This window comes from Hyla sarda, unplaced genomic scaffold (assembly GCF_029499605.1).
Source record: "Hyla sarda isolate aHylSar1 unplaced genomic scaffold, aHylSar1.hap1 scaffold_942, whole genome shotgun sequence".
Lineage (NCBI taxonomy): Eukaryota > Metazoa > Chordata > Amphibia > Anura > Hylidae > Hyla > Hyla sarda.
The window spans coordinates 107,874-126,535 of NW_026610972.1; the positions used below are offsets into that span (position 1 = coordinate 107,874).

General features: G+C 46.0%; 5 non-coding genes and 2 pseudogenes across 5 annotated transcripts; all 7 read left to right on the forward strand.

Moving 5' to 3' along the window:
- The first annotated feature begins 1,558 nt into the window (after positions 1-1,558).
- On the forward strand, positions 1,559-1,749 carry LOC130350325 (U2 spliceosomal RNA). Its single transcript, XR_008887468.1, has one exon. It is a non-coding gene; the product is annotated as a U2 spliceosomal RNA (small nuclear RNA).
- A 2,081-nt stretch (positions 1,750-3,830) lies between these two features.
- Positions 3,831-4,021, forward strand: LOC130350326 (U2 spliceosomal RNA). The gene has a single exon (XR_008887469.1). It is a non-coding gene; the product is annotated as a U2 spliceosomal RNA (small nuclear RNA).
- A 2,098-nt stretch (positions 4,022-6,119) lies between these two features.
- Positions 6,120-6,312, forward strand: LOC130350334 (U2 spliceosomal RNA). Its single transcript, XR_008887476.1, has one exon. It is a non-coding gene; the product is annotated as a U2 spliceosomal RNA (small nuclear RNA).
- Positions 6,313-8,407: 2,095 nt separating this feature from the next.
- LOC130350328 (U2 spliceosomal RNA) lies at positions 8,408-8,598 on the forward strand. Its single transcript, XR_008887470.1, has one exon. It is a non-coding gene; the product is annotated as a U2 spliceosomal RNA (small nuclear RNA).
- Positions 8,599-10,683: 2,085 nt separating this feature from the next.
- LOC130350329 (U2 spliceosomal RNA) lies at positions 10,684-10,874 on the forward strand. Its single transcript, XR_008887471.1, has one exon. It is a non-coding gene; the product is annotated as a U2 spliceosomal RNA (small nuclear RNA).
- Positions 10,875-17,497: 6,623 nt separating this feature from the next.
- On the forward strand, positions 17,498-17,657 carry LOC130350354 (U2 spliceosomal RNA; annotated as a pseudogene).
- A 693-nt stretch (positions 17,658-18,350) lies between these two features.
- On the forward strand, positions 18,351-18,530 carry LOC130350344 (U2 spliceosomal RNA; annotated as a pseudogene).
- Positions 18,531-18,662: the final 132 nt, after the last annotated feature.

Consider the following 18,662-nt stretch of genomic DNA (forward strand, 5'->3'; position numbering starts at 1 on the left):
TGGTATTGCAAAGGCAAAGACAAATGCTTCCAGCCATCCATTGCACTAATGGATTGGTCATCAGCTGGCTGTCTATGTCCCGCATCAATATAGACCAAAGTACAGAGGGTTAGGCTATGCTATTGTGCACCTACCTGATGCATCAGAAGGTGCGAGGCCCTTGCTAAATTCTGTGCACAGACTTTGAGATCTATGCTTTAGACTGTATCTAAACCTGCTCCAACATGGACTGACATTCTGGCCTACTTTCAGCCGATGCGACTTGTCTGTCGCTGAACAGTCGCTTTTTATGTATTCAGCACCTATGTATAATGTTGTAAAAATGCTCTAGAAGCTAAAGTCGCAGAAATGTCACACATATTTGGCCTGCAACTTTCTGTGCGACAAATTCAGACAGGAAAAATCAGTATAAATCCTTAGAAAATTATCCCCCAGTGTCTCCATCTGCTGGCGGTATTGAATAAGCATTGCTGCACTGATGGGGTATGCATTAGACGAAAAAAAAGAAGAAAAAGAAGAATAATACGCCCAGAAAAGAGGCGAAAAGGAGAAAAACGTAAAAAAACGTGAAAAAAAAGTAAGAGGAAGAGAAGGGAAAAAAAGGTGGAAATGGGTTTAAAAGTGATTTCGGCGGAGAAATATATATATATATATATATATATATATATATATATATATATATATATGCGCACACACACACATAGATATAAACGTATTCTCCGTTGAGATATTGCAGCCGCTGCTGTGTCCAGGCCCAGGAGCCTTAGCACTGTGCTGTGATGTCACTCAATACCACTGACATCACTAGGTGTAAACAACATCTCTCCTTTGCTGTGTATGTGACTATGGAGCTGTTTGGTGATGTCGTCTATTACGGCCTTCATAGAAGCAACAGGAGATTGTTGCATCCATCTTGAACCCTCAGAACTACAGTGCTATGATGTCACTCACTTCCACAGGCCTTGCAGAGTGTAAACAACAACAACCCAGCTTTGTTGTGTATGTAACCATAGGGATTTGTGATGTCACCTAGAACCTTCACAGCAGCGACAGCTTTATGAGGAGCATCAGCACTGCTCTGCCTGAGCAGAACCATCACCGCCATAGGTTGTCAAATAACCCGGATTTAACCCACACAGGTAAGTCCAATGGGGTGCAGGCATGTCCTCTATGCTTACAGCTTCCCGTGGGTGTTGGTTTGATACCGTTTGGGGACAGCCAAGGAGGCATCTGCAGGCAACAAAGGTAGGTGTGTGCTTGTGTGTGTGTTTCCTATGCAGATCCTAAGCCCAGTGTCACATGCAAGTAGGAGGAGTAAGAAGGGTTCCTGGCAAATCCGGGTTATGGATTGCATTTAAAAAGGCCCCGTGGGAGTGCAATGGGCCCCTGTCTTGCTGCTTAGCAATAATGGTATGGGTTTAGGTTCTGCTGTGTGTACTGGTGGTTGACTGCCCCCCAGCCCAGAGTGTGCATGGAAAATTGTCTGGCAGCCTCCCTGACAGCAAGCAGTGATAGTGCCCATGAAGGGGACCTTGTTGGGCCCGCCCCTTTCACGGTTATCGCTTCTCGGCCTTTTGGCTAAGATCAAGTGTAGTATCTGTTCTTATCAGTTTAATATCTGATACGTCCCCTATCTGGGGACCATATATTAAATGGATTTTTGAGAACGGGGGCCGATTTCGAAGCTTGCTTCCGTCGCCCTATGCATTGACCCGATATGGCAGTATCTTCGGGTACAGTGCACCACCCCCTTACAGGGTTAAAAAGAAAGATTCCTACTTTCATTGCTACCTGCTTGCTGGCTAGCCAGCTAGCCAGCCCTGTGGGCCTTGCTGCTGCTGCAGCCAAAAAACAAAAGGTGGTGCTGCTGCTGCTTCTGCTGCTTCTGCTTCTGCTTGTGTCTGGCCCCTGTTGGAGCGTCCAGGCACAGGACTTCTGCTGCTGCTGACTAAATGGCCTCCTTAATTGGATCATTTGAGTAGCCAGCACACCTGTGCAGGTAGGGCATGACATGATAGGCAGCTGCCTTGATAGCGGGTGGGTGCTGAATGTTCCTAATTGACAAAATAAGATTAATGCTTATGAAGAAATATAAAAATCTCATCCCTTCCCCAATATCGCGCCACACCCCTACCCCTTAATTCCCTGGTTGAACGTGATGGACATATGTCTTTTTCGACCGTACTAACTATGTAACTATGTAACATAACATGGGGGGGGGGGGGTCTCCTGGCTGTTCACACAGGTGTGTCATTGCTGTACATTGACCATGCATTGCTTCTGTGGTATTGCAAAGGCAAAGACAAATGCTTCCAGCCATCCATTGCACTAATGGATTGGTCATCAGCTGGCTGTCTATGTCCCGCATCAATATAGACCAAAGTACAGAGGGTTAGGCTATGCTATTGTGCACCTACCTGATGCATCAGAAGGTGCGAGGCCCTTGCTAAATTCTGTGCACAGACTTTGAGATCTATGCTTTAGACTGTATCTAAACCTGCTCCAACATGGACTGACATTCTGGCCTACTTTCAGCCGATGCGACTTGTCTGTCGCTGAACAGTCGCTTTTTATGTATTCAGCACCTATGTATAATGTTGTAAAAATGCTCTAGAAGCTAAAGTCGCAGAAATGTCACACATATTTGGCCTGCAACTTTCTGTGCGACAAATTCAGACAGGAAAAATCAGTATAAATCCTTAGAAAATTATCCCCCAGTGTCTCCATCTGCTGGCGGTATTGAATAAGCATTGCTGCACTGATGGGGTATGCATTAGACGAAAAAAAGAAGAAAAAGAAGAATAATACGCCCAGAAAAGAGGCGAAAAGGAGAAAAACGTAAAAAACGTGAAAAAAAAGTAAGAGGAAGAGAAGGGAAAAAAAGGTGGAAATGGGTTTAAAAGTGATTTCGGCGGAGAAATATATATATATATATATATATATATATATATATATATATATATATATATATGCGCACACACACACATAGATATAAACGTATTCTCCGTTGAGATATTGCAGCCGCTGCTGTGTCCAGGCCCAGGAGCCTTAGCACTGTGCTGTGATGTCACTCAATACCACTGACATCACTAGGTGTAAACAACATCTCTCCTTTGCTGTGTATGTGACTATGGAGCTGTTTGGTGATGTCGTCTATTACGGCCTTCATAGAAGCAACAGGAGATTGTTGCCCTCAGAACTACAGTGCTATGATGTCACTCACTTCCACAGGCCTTGCAGAGTGTAAACAACAACAACCCAGCTTTGTTGTGTATGTAACCATAGGGATTTGTGATGTCACCTAGAACCTTCACAGCAGCGACAGCTTTATGAGGAGCATCAGCACTGCTCTGCCTGAGCAGAACCATCACCGCCATAGGTTGTCAAATAACCCGGATTTAACCCACACAGGTAAGTCCAATGGGGTGCAGGCATGTCCTCTATGCTTACAGCTTCCCGTGGGTGTGGGTTTGATACCGTTTGGGGACAGCCAAGGAGGCATCTGCAGGCAACAAAGGTAGGTGTGTGCTTGTGTGTGTGTTTCCTATGCAGATCCTAAGCCCAGTGTCACATGCAAGTAGGAGGAGTAAGAAGGGTTCCTGGCAAATCCGGGTTATGGATTGCATTTAAAAAGGCCCCGTGGGAGTGCAATGGGCCCCTGTCTTGCTGCTTAGCAATAATGGTATGGGTTTAGGTTCTGCTGTGTGTACTGGTGGTTGACTGCCCCCCAGCCCAGAGTGTGCATGGAAAATTGTCTGGCAGCCTCCCTGACAGCAAGCAGTGATAGTGCCCATGAAGGGGACCTTGTTGGGCCCGCCCCTTTCACGGTTATCGCTTCTCGGCCTTTTGGCTAAGATCAAGTGTAGTATCTGTTCTTATCAGTTTAATATCTGATACGTCCCCTATCTGGGGACCATATATTAAATGGATTTTTGAGAACGGGGGCCGATTTCGAAGCTTGCTTCCGTCGCCCTATGCATTGACCCGATATGGCAGTATCTTCGGGTACAGTGCACCACCCCCTTACAGGGTTAAAAAGAAAGATTCCTACTTTCATTGCTACCTGCTTGCTGGCTAGCCAGCTAGCCAGCCCTGTGGGCCTTGCTGCTGCTGCAGCCAAAAAACAAAAGGTGGTGCTGCTGCTGCTTCTGCTGCTTCTGCTTCTGCTTGTGTCTGGCCCCTGTTGGAGCGTCCAGGCACAGGACTTCTGCTGCTGCTGACTAAATGGCCTCCTTAATTGGATCATTTGAGTAGCCAGCACACCTGTGCAGGTAGGGCATGACATGATAGGCAGCTGCCTTGATAGCGGGTGGGTGCTGAATGTTCCTAATTGACAAAATAAGATTAATGCTTATGAAGAAATATAAAATCTCATCCCTTCCCCAATATCGCGCCACACCCCTACCCCTTAATTCCCTGGTTGAACGTGATGGACATATGTCTTTTTTCGACCGTACTAACTATGTAACTATGTAACATAACATGGGGGGGGGGGGGGGGGTCTCCTGGCTGTTCACACAGGTGTGTCATTGCTGTACATTGACCATGCATTGCTTCTGTGGTATTGCAAAGGCAAAGACAAATGCTTCCAGCCATCCATTGCACTAATGGATTGGTCATCAGCTGGCTGTCTATGTCCCGCATCAATATAGACCAAAGTACAGAGGGTTAGGCTATGCTATTGTGCACCTACCTGATGCATCAGAAGGTGCGAGGCCCTTGCTAAATTCTGTGCACAGACTTTGAGATCTATGCTTTAGACTGTATCTAAACCTGCTCCAACATGGACTGACATTCTGGCCTACTTTCAGCCGATGCGACTTGTCTGTCGCTGAACAGTCGCTTTTTATGTATTCAGCACCTATGTATAATGTTGTAAAAATGCTCTAGAAGCTAAAGTCGCAGAAATGTCACACATATTTGGCCTGCAACTTTCTGTGCGACAAATTCAGACAGGAAAAATCAGTATAAATCCTTAGAAAATTATCCCCCAGTGTCTCCATCTGCTGGCGGTATTGAATAAGCATTGCTGCACTGATGGGGTATGCATTAGACGAAAAAAAAGAAGAAAAAGAAGAATAATACGCCCAGAAAAGAGGCGAAAAGGAGAAAAACGTAAAAAAACGTGAAAAAAAAGTAAGAGGAAGAGAAGGGAAAAAAAGGTGGAAATGGGTTTAAAAGTGATTTCGGCGGAGAAATATATATATATATATATATATATATATATATATATATATATATATATATGCGCACACACACACATAGATATAAACGTATTCTCCGTTGAGATATTGCAGCCGCTGCTGTGTCCAGGCCCAGGAGCCTTAGCACTGTGCTGTGATGTCACTCAATACCACTGACATCACTAGGTGTAAACAACATCTCTCCTTTGCTGTGTATGTGACTATGGAGCTGTTTGGTGATGTCGTCTATTACGGCCTTCATAGAAGCAACAGGAGATTGTTGCATCCATCTTGAACCCTCAGAACTACAGTGCTATGATGTCACTCACTTCCACAGGCCTTGCAGAGTGTAAACAACAACAACCCAGCTTTGTTGTGTATGTAACCATAGGGATTTGTGATGTCACCTAGAACCTTCACAGCAGCGACAGCTTTATGAGGAGCATCAGCACTGCTCTGCCTGAGCAGAACCATCACCGCCATAGGTTGTCAAATAACCCGGATTTAACCCACACAGGTAAGTCCAATGGGGTGCAGGCATGTCCTCTATGCTTACAGCTTCCCGTGGGTGTTGGTTTGATACCGTTTGGGGACAGCCAAGGAGGCATCTGCAGGCAACAAAGGTAGGTGTGTGCTTGTGTGTGTGTTTCCTATGCAGATCCTAAGCCCAGTGTCACATGCAAGTAGGAGGAGTAAGAAGGGTTCCTGGCAAATCCGGGTTATGGATTGCATTTAAAAAGGCCCCGTGGGAGTGCAATGGGCCCCTGTCTTGCTGCTTAGCAATAATGGTATGGGTTTAGGTTCTGCTGTGTGTACTGGTGGTTGACTGCCCCCCAGCCCAGAGTGTGCATGGAAAATTGTCTGGCAGCCTCCCTGACAGCAAGCAGTGATAGTGCCCATGAAGGGGACCTTGTTGGGCCCGCCCCTTTCACGGTTATCGCTTCTCGGCCTTTTGGCTAAGATCAAGTGTAGTGTATCTGTTCTTATCAGTTTAATATCTGATACGTCCCCTATCTGGGGACCATATATTAAATGGATTTTTGAGAACGGGGGCCGATTTCGAAGCTTGCTTCCGTCGCCCTATGCATTGACCCGATATGGCAGTATCTTCGGGTACAGTGCACCACCCCCTTACAGGGTTAAAAAGAAAGATTCCTACTTTCATTGCTACCTGCTTGCTGGCTAGCCAGCTAGCCAGCCCTGTGGGCCTTGCTGCTGCTGCAGCCAAAAAACAAAAGGTGGTGCTGCTGCTGCTTCTGCTGCTTCTGCTTCTGCTTGTGTCTGGCCCCTGTTGGAGCGTCCAGGCACAGGACTTCTGCTGCTGCTGACTAAATGGCCTCCTTAATTGGATCATTTGAGTAGCCAGCACACCTGTGCAGGTAGGGCATGACATGATAGGCAGCTGCCTTGATAGCGGGTGGGTGCTGAATGTTCCTAATTGACAAAATAAGATTAATGCTTATGAAGAAATATAAAATCTCATCCCTTCCCCAATATCGCGCCACACCCCTACCCCTTAATTCCCTGGTTGAACGTGATGGACATATGTCTTTTTTCGACCGTACTAACTATGTAACTATGTAACATAACATGGGGGGGGGGGGGGGGGGGGTCTCCTGGCTGTTCACACAGGTGTGTCATTGCTGTACATTGACCATGCATTGCTTCTGTGGTATTGCAAAGGCAAAGACAAATGCTTCCAGCCATCCATTGCACTAATGGATTGGTCATCAGCTGGCTGTCTATGTCCCGCATCAATATAGACCAAAGTACAGAGGGTTAGGCTATGCTATTGTGCACCTACCTGATGCATCAGAAGGTGCGAGGCCCTTGCTAAATTCTGTGCACAGACTTTGAGATCTATGCTTTAGACTGTATCTAAACCTGCTCCAACATGGACTGACATTCTGGCCTACTTTCAGCCGATGCGACTTGTCTGTCGCTGAACAGTCGCTTTTTATGTATTCAGCACCTATGTATAATGTTGTAAAAATGCTCTAGAAGCTAAAGTCGCAGAAATGTCACACATATTTGGCCTGCAACTTTCTGTGCGACAAATTCAGACAGGAAAAATCAGTATAAATCCTTAGAAAATTATCCCCCAGTGTCTCCATCTGCTGGCGGTATTGAATAAGCATTGCTGCACTGATGGGGTATGCATTAGACGAAAAAAAAGAAGAAAAAGAAGAATAATACGCCCAGAAAAGAGGCGAAAAGGAGAAAAACGTAAAAAAACGTGAAAAAAAAGTAAGAGGAAGAGAAGGGAAAAAAAGGTGGAAATGGGTTTAAAAGTGATTTCGGCGGAGAAATATATATATATATATATATATATATATATATATATATATATATGCGCACACACACACATAGATATAAACGTATTCTCCGTTGAGATATTGCAGCCGCTGCTGTGTCCAGGCCCAGGAGCCTTAGCACTGTGCTGTGATGTCACTCAATACCACTGACATCACTAGGTGTAAACAACATCTCTCCTTTGCTGTGTATGTGACTATGGAGCTGTTTGGTGATGTCGTCTATTACGGCCTTCATAGAAGCAACAGGAGATTGTTGCATCCATCTTGAACCCTCAGAACTACAGTGCTATGATGTCACTCACTTCCACAGGCCTTGCAGAGTGTAAACAACAACAACCCAGCTTTGTTGTGTATGTAACCATAGGGATTTGTGATGTCACCTAGAACCTTCACAGCAGCGACAGCTTTATGAGGAGCATCAGCACTGCTCTGCCTGAGCAGAACCATCACCGCCATAGGTTGTCAAATAACCCGGATTTAACCCACACAGGTAAGTCCAATGGGGTGCAGGCATGTCCTCTATGCTTACAGCTTCCCGTGGGTGTTGGTTTGATACCGTTTGGGGACAGCCAAGGAGGCATCTGCAGGCAACAAAGGTAGGTGTGTGCTTGTGTGTGTGTTTCCTATGCAGATCCTAAGCCCAGTGTCACATGCAAGTAGGAGGAGTAAGAAGGGTTCCTGGCAAATCCGGGTTATGGATTGCATTTAAAAAGGCCCCGTGGGAGTGCAATGGGCCCCTGTCTTGCTGCTTAGCAATAATGGTATGGGTTTAGGTTCTGCTGTGTGTACTGGTGGTTGACTGCCCCCCAGCCCAGAGTGTGCATGGAAAATTGTCTGGCAGCCTCCCTGACAGCAAGCAGTGATAGTGCCCATGAAGGGGACCTTGTTGGGCCCGCCCCTTTCACGGTTATCGCTTCTCGGCCTTTTGGCTAAGATCAAGTGTAGTATCTGTTCTTATCAGTTTAATATCTGATACGTCCCCTATCTGGGGACCATATATTAAATGGATTTTTGAGAACGGGGGCCGATTTCGAAGCTTGCTTCCGTCGCCCTATGCATTGACCCGATATGGCAGTATCTTCGGGTACAGTGCACCACCCCCTTACAGGGTTAAAAAGAAAGATTCCTACTTTCATTGCTACCTGCTTGCTGGCTAGCCAGCTAGCCAGCCCTGTGGGCCTTGCTGCTGCTGCAGCCAAAAAACAAAAGGTGGTGCTGCTGCTGCTTCTGCTGCTTCTGCTTCTGCTTGTGTCTGGCCCCTGTTGGAGCGTCCAGGCACAGGACTTCTGCTGCTGCTGACTAAATGGCCTCCTTAATTGGATCATTTGAGTAGCCAGCACACCTGTGCAGGTAGGGCATGACATGATAGGCAGCTGCCTTGATAGCGGGTGGGTGCTGAATGTTCCTAATTGACAAAATAAGATTAATGCTTATGAAGAAATATAAAATCTCATCCCTTCCCCAATATCGCGCCACACCCCTACCCCTTAATTCCCTGGTTGAACGTGATGGACATATGTCTTTTTTCGACCGTACTAACTATGTAACTATGTAACATAACATGGGGGGGGGGGGGGGGGGTCTCCTGGCTGTTCACACAGGTGTGTCATTGCTGTACATTGACCATGCATTGCTTCTGTGGTATTGCAAAGGCAAAGACAAATGCTTCCAGCCATCCATTGCACTAATGGATTGGTCATCAGCTGGCTGTCTATGTCCCGCATCAATATAGACCAAAGTACAGAGGGTTAGGCTATGCTATTGTGCACCTACCTGATGCATCAGAAGGTGCGAGGCCCTTGCTAAATTCTGTGCACAGACTTTGAGATCTATGCTTTAGACTGTATCTAAACCTGCTCCAACATGGACTGACATTCTGGCCTACTTTCAGCCGATGCGACTTGTCTGTCGCTGAACAGTCGCTTTTTATGTATTCAGCACCTATGTATAATGTTGTAAAAATGCTCTAGAAGCTAAAGTCGCAGAAATGTCACACATATTTGGCCTGCAACTTTCTGTGCGACAAATTCAGACAGGAAAAATCAGTATAAATCCTTAGAAAATTATCCCCCAGTGTCTCCATCTGCTGGCGGTATTGAATAAGCATTGCTGCACTGATGGGGTATGCATTAGACGAAAAAAAAGAAGAAAAAGAAGAATAATACGCCCAGAAAAGAGGCGAAAAGGAGAAAAACGTAAAAAAACGTGAAAAAAAAGTAAGAGGAAGAGAAGGGAAAAAAAGGTGGAAATGGGTTTAAAAGTGATTTCGGCGGAGAAATATATATATATATATATATATATATATATATATATGCGCACACACACACATAGATATAAACGTATTCTCCGTTGAGATATTGCAGCCGCTGCTGTGTCCAGGCCCAGGAGCCTTAGCACTGTGCTGTGATGTCACTCAATACCACTGACATCACTAGGTGTAAACAACATCTCTCCTTTGCTGTGTATGTGACTATGGAGCTGTTTGGTGATGTCGTCTATTACGGCCTTCATAGAAGCAACAGGAGATTGTTGCATCCATCTTGAACCCTCAGAACTACAGTGCTATGATGTCACTCACTTCCACAGGCCTTGCAGAGTGTAAACAACAACAACCCAGCTTTGTTGTGTATGTAACCATAGGGATTTGTGATGTCACCTAGAACCTTCACAGCAGCGACAGCTTTATGAGGAGCATCAGCACTGCTCTGCCTGAGCAGAACCATCACCGCCATAGGTTGTCAAATAACCCGGATTTAACCCACACAGGTAAGTCCAATGGGGTGCAGGCATGTCCTCTATGCTTACAGCTTCCCGTGGGTGTTGGTTTGATACCGTTTGGGGACAGCCAAGGAGGCATCTGCAGGCAACAAAGGTAGGTGTGTGCTTGTGTGTGTGTTTCCTATGCAGATCCTAAGCCCAGTGTCACATGCAAGTAGGAGGAGTAAGAAGGGTTCCTGGCAAATCCGGGTTATGGATTGCATTTAAAAAGGCCCCGTGGGAGTGCAATGGGCCCCTGTCTTGCTGCTTAGCAATAATGGTATGGGTTTAGGTTCTGCTGTGTGTACTGGTGGTTGACTGCCCCCCAGCCCAGAGTGTGCATGGAAAATTGTCTGGCAGCCTCCCTGACAGCAAGCAGTGATAGTGCCCATGAAGGGGACCTTGTTGGGCCCGCCCCTTTCACGGTTATCGCTTCTCGGCCTTTTGGCTAAGATCAAGTGTAGTATCTGTTCTTATCAGTTTAATATCTGATACGTCCCCTATCTGGGGACCATATATTAAATGGATTTTTGAGAACGGGGGCCGATTTCGAAGCTTGCTTCCGTCGCCCTATGCATTGACCCGATATGGCAGTATCTTCGGGTACAGTGCACCACCCCCTTACAGGGTTAAAAAGAAAGATTCCTACTTTCATTGCTACCTGCTTGCTGGCTAGCCAGCTAGCCAGCCCTGTGGGCCTTGCTGCTGCTGCAGCCAAAAAACAAAAGGTGGTGCTGCTTAGACATGTGCAATTCGGTTCGGCACGAATGTCTAAATTAACGAATTTTACCGTTTTCGTGCATTCGGACCGATCCGAATGCACGAAAACATATTTTGAACATTCCCGAATAGCCACGATAATACGAATAGCAAAGTAACGAATACATTCGTTATTTCCCGACAATAATGCATTCGTTATCCGTAAACGAACGAATATAGTTTGATTTTTCGCATACATTCGGTATTCGGGTACATTCGGTAAATATTTTTATTCTTTTTTTGGACTTTAGCGATCCTAAAAAATTATGGAGATACCTTTTTTATAAAAATTTCGTAGGGTATCATAAAAAAATCATAATAAAAAAGATACAGTGGTGATGGAAAAAATTGTATCTAATGAAATGTATCATTTTTATTATGAAATGTTTATTCATTTTTAAACAGGGATCAATTTATGTGAGCGGGTAAAGCACTAAAAATGTAGCCGACAATAATGAAAATGTAGAGTGTGCGTGTTTTTCACTTTTTTTTAAAACATTTTTTAGGTAGTACTACTACTCCCAGCATGGAACACACTCTTCCATGATGGGAGTAGTAGTTACCTGTACTAATTGACAGATCGCAGGGGTCCCTTGCGATTCTCTTGTATAATGTATAGATGCGGCGGCCGCTCTTCTATGGTCCCCTGCACTCACGTATATGTACACATATTCATATTTCCCGCAGAGCTGTGATTGGCCAGATGGTTCCAGACAATCACAGCTCTCTGTGAGAAATAGGAATATGTGTATATATACGGCCGTGCAGGGGACCATAGGAGAGCGGCCGCTGCATTCATACATTATACTGGAGGATCGCAGCGGGTGTCAGGAGTGATACCCGCAGTGATCTTTCCTTTACTACAAGTACTAATACTCCCAACATGGAGTACACTCTGCTCCATGCTGGGAACTGTAGTACCTGTATTAATAGACAGATCGCAGCGGGTGTCAGAAGTTACACTCGCTGCCATATGTCTATTAATGCAGGTACTACAGCTCCCAGCATGGAGCAGAGTGTGCTCCATGTTGGGAGTATTAGTACCTGCAGTAAGGGACAGATCCCAGGGATGTCACTCCTCCTGACACCTGCTGCGATCGTCCTTATGTGAATGTCGGGATCAGCTGTTCTCAGGGCTACAGAGCCGGGAGAACAGCTGATGCTGAGCCGTAGGTATATATCGTATATCTACTGCCCAGCAAGAACTTACAGTGAGCCTGCAATGTGTAGACAGTATACACATTGCTGGCTCACTTAACCCCTTGCTGAGCTGTGCGCTATGCGCAAGCCCAGCAAGGGAAGAGTTAACTTACACTGCTGGACAGTGTAGGTTAACCCTTTGGGCGGTATACACTATATACAGCTATCTATAGATAGCTGTATACAGTGTATACAGAAGACGAAGTCCAGCTTACTTCCCTCGAGTCCCGGACGGGGTTCGTGTAGCTCCGCCCCCTAGTGATGACGTAATTAGGGGCGGGGCTACAGAAGGGAACAAGGCTAATTAATCTGAAGCTCTGTTCACATTGTACGTTTTGTATAATGTGAACAGACCCTTCTGGCAGTGTCTACCCAGACAGGGAGACTCCAGCTGTTGCTAAACTACAACTCCCAGCATGCCCAGACAGCCAAAGGCTGTCTGGGCATGCTGGGAGTTATAGTTTTGCACCAATTGGTGGCTCCCTGTTTGGGTAGACATTGCATCATGGGTGCTCTCCCCAGCGGACAGCGCCAAAAATGTCATAACCAATTTTTTGTGTTTTTTTCTTCTCGTTTCAGATCCGTGTATGCAGAGGATTACTGCGGATTCGATGGATTACGGCGGATTATTTATTTTTTCCTTTAATAAAATGGTTAACGAGGGCTGTGGGGGAGTGTTTTTTTAAATAAAATAATTTTTCCAATGTGTTGTGTTTTTTTTTTTTTTTTTTATTGAATTTTCAAGGTTGGTAGTGGACGCTGTCTTATTGACGGAATCCATTACTAGGCCAGGGCTTAGTGCTAGCCCCAAAAACAGCTAGCGCTAACCCCCAATTATTACCCCGGTACCCACCGCCACAGGGGTGCCGGGAAGAGCCGGTACCAACAGGCCCGGAGCGTCAAAATGGCGCTCCTGGGCCTAGGCGGTAACAGGCTGGCGTTATTTAGGCTGGGGAGGGCCAAAAACAATGGTCCTCGCCCACCCTGGTAACGTCAGGCTGTTGCTGTTTGGTTGGTATCTGGCTGAGAATGAAAATACGGGGAACCCTATGCGTTTTTTTTTTTTAATTTTTTTATTTAAATTTAAAAAAAAAACGCATAGGGTTCCCCGTATTTTCATTCTCAGCACTATACCAACCAAACAGCAACAGCCTGACGTTACCAGGGTGGGTGAGGACCATTGTTACTGGCCCTCCCCAGCCTAAATAACGCCAGCCTGTTACCGCCTAGGTCCAGGAGCGCCATTTTTGACGCTCCGGGCCTGTTGGTACCGGCTCTTCCCGGCACCCCTGTGGCGGTGGGTACCGGGGTAATAATTGGGGGTTAGCGCTAGCTGTTTTTGGGGCTAGCACTAAGCCCTGGCCTAGTAATGGATTCCGTCAATAAGACAGCTTCCGCTACTAACCCTGAAAATTTTATAAAAATAAAAAAAAAACACAACACATTGGAAAAATTATTTTATTTAAAAAAACACTCCCCCACAGCCCTCGTTAACCATTTTATTAAAGGGAAAAATAATAATCCGCCGTAATCCATCGAATCCGCAGTAATCCTCTGCATACACGGATCTGAAACGAGAAGAAAAAAAAACAGAAAAAATTGGTTATGACATTTTTGGCGCTGTCCGCTGGGGAGAGCACCCATGATGCAATGTCTACCCAAACAGGGAGCCACCAATTGGTGCAAAACTACAACTCCCAGCATGCCCAGACAGCCTTTGGCTGTCTGGGCATTCTGGGAGTTGTAGTTTAGCAACAGCTGGAGTCTCCCTGTCTGGGTAGACACTGCCAGAAGGGTCTATTCACATTATACAAAACGTACAATGTGAACAGAGCTTCAGATAAACTAGCCTTGTTCCCTTCTGTAGCTCCGCCCCCTAATGACGTCATCACTAGGGGGCGGAGCTACACGAACCCGGCCCGGGACTCGAGGGAAGTAAGCTGGACTTCGTCTTCTGTATACACTGTATACAGCTATCTATAGATAGCTGTATATAGTGTATACCGCCCAAAGGGTTAACCTACACTGTCCAGCAGTGTAAGTTAACTCTTCCTTTGCTGGGCTTGCGCATAGCGCACAGCTCAGCAAGGGGTTAAGTGAGCCAGCAATGTGTATACTGTATACACATTGCAGGCTCACTGTAAGTTCTTGCTGGGCAGTAGATATACGATATATACCTACGGCTCAGCGTCAGCTGTTCTCCCGGCTCTGTAGCCCTGAGAACAGCTGATCCCGACATTCACATAAGGAGGATCGCAGCGGGTGTCAGGAGGAGTGACATCCCTGGGATCTGTCCCTTACTGCAGGTACTAATACTCCCAACATGGAGCACACTCTGCTCCATGCTGGGAGCTGTAGTACCTGCATTAATAGACATATGGCAGCGAGTGTAACTTCTGACACCCGCTGCGATCTGTCTATTAATGCAGGTACTACAGCTCCCAGCATGGAGCAGAGTGTACTCCATTTTGGGAGTATTAGTACTTGTAGTAAAGGAAAGATCACTGCAGGTATCACTCCTGACAGCCGCTGCGATCCTCCAGTATAATGTATGAATGCGGCGGCCGCTCTCCTATGGTCCCCTGCACGGCCGTATATATACACATATTCCTATTTCTCACAGAGAGCTGTGATTGGCTGGAACCATCTGGCCAATCACAGCTCTGCGGGAAATATGAATATGTGTACATATACGTGAGTGCAGGGGACCATAGAAGAGCTCCTGCCGCATCTGTACATTATACAAGAGGATCGCAAGGGACCCCTGCAATCTGTCAATTAGTACAGGTAACTACTACTCCCATCATGGAAGAGTGTGTTCCATGCTGGGAGTAGTAGTACTACCTAAAAAATGTTTTAAAAAAAAGTGAAAAACACGCACACACTACATTTTCATTATTGTCGGCTACATTTTTAGTGCTTTACCCGCTCACATAAATTGATCCCTGTTTAAAAATGAATAAACATTTCATAATAAAAAAGATACATTTCGTTAGATACAATTTTTTTCATCACCACTGTATCTTTTTTATTATGATTTTTTTATGATACCATGCGAAATTTTAATAAAAAAGGTATCTCCATTATTTATTAGGATCGCTAAAGTCCAAAAAAAGACTAAAAAGATTTACCGAATGTACCCGAATACCGAATGTATCCGAAAAAACAACACACGAATACCCGAATACCGAATGTATCCGAAAAATCTAAACCGAAAATATTGCCGAACCGAAAAATTTTTCCAAAACGAAAAAACGAAACGAAATTAAACGAAAATTTTTCTAGTGCACAAGTCTAGTGCTGCTGCTGCTTCTGCTGCTTCTGCTTCTGCTTGTGTCTGGCCCCTGTTGGAGCGTCCAGGCACAGGACTTCTGCTGCTGCTGACTAAATGGCCTCCTTAATTGGATCATTTGAGTAGCCAGCACACCTGTGCAGGTAGGGCATGACATGATAGGCAGCTGCCTTGATAGCGGGTGGGTGCTGAATGTTCCTAATTGACAAAATAAGATTAATGCTTATGAAGAAATATAAAATCTCATCCCTTCCCCAATATCGCGCCACACCCCTACCCCTTAATTCCCTGGTTGAACGTGATGGACATATGTCTTTTTTCGACCGTACTAACTATGTAACTATGTAACATAACATGGGGGGGGGGGGGGGGGGTCTCCTGGCTGTTCACACAGGTGTGTCATTGCTGTACATTGACCATGCATTGCTTCTGTGGTATTGCAAAGGCAAAGACAAATGCTTCCAGCCATCCATTGCACTAATGGATTGGTCATCAGCTGGCTGTCTATGTCCCGCATCAATATAGACCAAAGTACAGAGGGTTAGGCTATGCTATTGTGCACCTACCTGATGCATCAGAAGGTGCGAGGCCCTTGCTAAATTCTGTGCACAGACTTTGAGATCTATGCTTTAGACTGTATCTAAACCTGCTCCAACATGGACTGACATTCTGGCCTACTTTCAGCCGATGCGACTTGTCTGTCGCTGAACAGTCGCTTTTTATGTATTCAGCACCTATGTATAATGTTGTAAAAATGCTCTAGAAGCTAAAGTCGCAGAAATGTCACACATATTTGGCCTGCAACTTTCTGTGCGACAAATTCAGACAGGAAAAATCAGTATAAATCCTTAGAAAATTATCCCCCAGTGTCTCCATCTGCTGGCGGTATTGAATAAGCATTGCTGCACTGATGGGGTATGCATTAGACGAAAAAAAAGAAGAAAAAGAATAATAATACGCCCAGAAAAGAGGCGAAAAGGAGAAAAACGTAAAAAAACGTGAAAAAAAAGTAAGAGGAAGAGAAGGGAAAAAAAGGTGGAAATGGGTTTAAAAGTGATTTCGGCGGAGAATATATATATATATATATATATATATATATATATATATATATATATATATGCGCACACACACACATAGATATAAACGTATTCTCCGTTGAGATATTGCAGCCGCTGCTGTGTCCAGGCCCAGGAGCCTTAGCACTGTGCTGTGATGTCACTCAATACCACTGACATCACTAGGTGTAAACAACATCTCTCCTTTGCTGTGTATGTGACTATGGAGCTGTTTGGTGATGTCGTCTCTTACGGCCTTCATAGAAGCAACAGGAGATTGTTGCATCCATCTTGAACCCTCAGAACTACAGTGCTATGATGTCACTCACTTCCACAGGCCTTGCAGAGTGTAAACAACAACAACCCAGCTTTGTTGTGTATGTAACCATAGGGATTTGTGATGTCACCTAGAACCTTCACAGCAGCGGCAGCTTTATGAGGAGCATCAGCACTGCTCTGCCTGAGCAGAACCATCACCGCCATAGGTTGTCAAATAACCCGGATTTAACCCACACAGGTAAGTCCAATGGGGTGCAGGCATGTCCTCTATGCTTACAGCTTCCCGTGGGTGTTGGTTTGATACCGTTTGGGGACAGCCAAGGAGGCATCTGCAGGCAACAAAGGTAGGTGTGTGCTTGTGTGTGTGTTTCCTATGCAGATCCTAAGCCCAGTGTCACATGCAAGTAGGAGGAGTAAGAAGGGTTCCTGGCAAATCCGGGTTATGGATTGCATTTAAAAAGGCCCCGTGGGAGTGCAATGGGCCCCTGTCTTGCTGCTTAGCAATAATGGTATGGGTTTAGGTTCTGCTGTGTGTACTGGTGGTTGACTGCCCCCCAGCCCAGAGTGTGCATGGAAAATTGTCTGGCAGCCTCCCTGACAGCAAGCAGTGATAGTGCCCATGAAGGGGACCTTGTTGGGCCCGCCCCTTTCACGGTTATCGCTTCTCGGCCTTTTGGCTAAGATCAAGTGTAGTATCTGTTCTTATCAGTTTTCATGCTGGTTGGGATGGGTGCTGCATGGAGGATGCAGGTGTACCAGGGCTTTCCGGGGCTGGTTCTGAGGAATCAGCTCGACGGCTGCCCCGATGTGACCTGTTCCCTCCGGGTCTCGCCATGAGGCTGAGAGGGTCTAGAGCCGAGGTACTTTTGTGCCTCGGGGAGTGGTGACCCCGAGGTGCCGAAACTCACTGGGAGAATAGACTCACTGAGTTGAAGCACGGGCACCATAATCTCTTCACCTTGTGGCACTCACCTCTTGATTCCCGGCCTTCTGGCTAGGATCAGAGAAATTTTTATAGATCCGGCCGGATGTCCGGGCAGTATATCTGCACACATTCACTTATTTATTTCTTCTTTGTCTCACTGTGTCACTTTTTGCGTGTTGTGTGTTCACAGGATTTGTCAGGATGCGGTAGCCCTTCTGGGTGTCCCTCCTGGCGGTCTAGGGGAGGTGTGTGTGGCCATTAGGTTCCGCACCTCCCTGCAAACACCCCGGGTACTCCTGCTTTGGCAGGGTACCTACCGTAATCGGCTCTGCGGGCAGATACCTTGGCCAACGCCAAGGGGGATGCCGGGAGCATTTGTGGTCCCCTAGTAGCTTCGGCGAAAAGGGACATCGAACCTGGAACCTCGCAGGTACCTTTTGGTCCGGAGGTGAAGGGTAAGGTTTGTTGGGGGGCCTCTCTCCTATCGGAGAAGGGCTTGCGATAGACCGCATCCTTTGTGCACGTTTTTTTAGTGTAACACGTTTGCACTTTTTCTTGCACTTTGGGTGAATCGAAAGCACGTTCCTCGGCTTTAGATAAAAAAAAAAAAAATCTGTTCTTATCAGTTTAATATCTGATACGTCCCCTATCTGGGGACCATATATTAAATGGATTTTTGAGAACGGGGGCCGATTTCGAAGCTTGCTTCCGTCGCCCTATGCATTGACCCGATATGGCAGTATCTTCGGGTACAGTGCACCACCCCCTTACAGGGTTAAAAAGAAAGATTCCTACTTTCATTGCTACCTGCTTGCTGGCTAGCCAGCTAGCCAGCCCTGTGGGCCTTGCTGCTGCTGCAGCCAAAAAACAAAAGGTGGTGCTGCTGCTGCTTCTGCT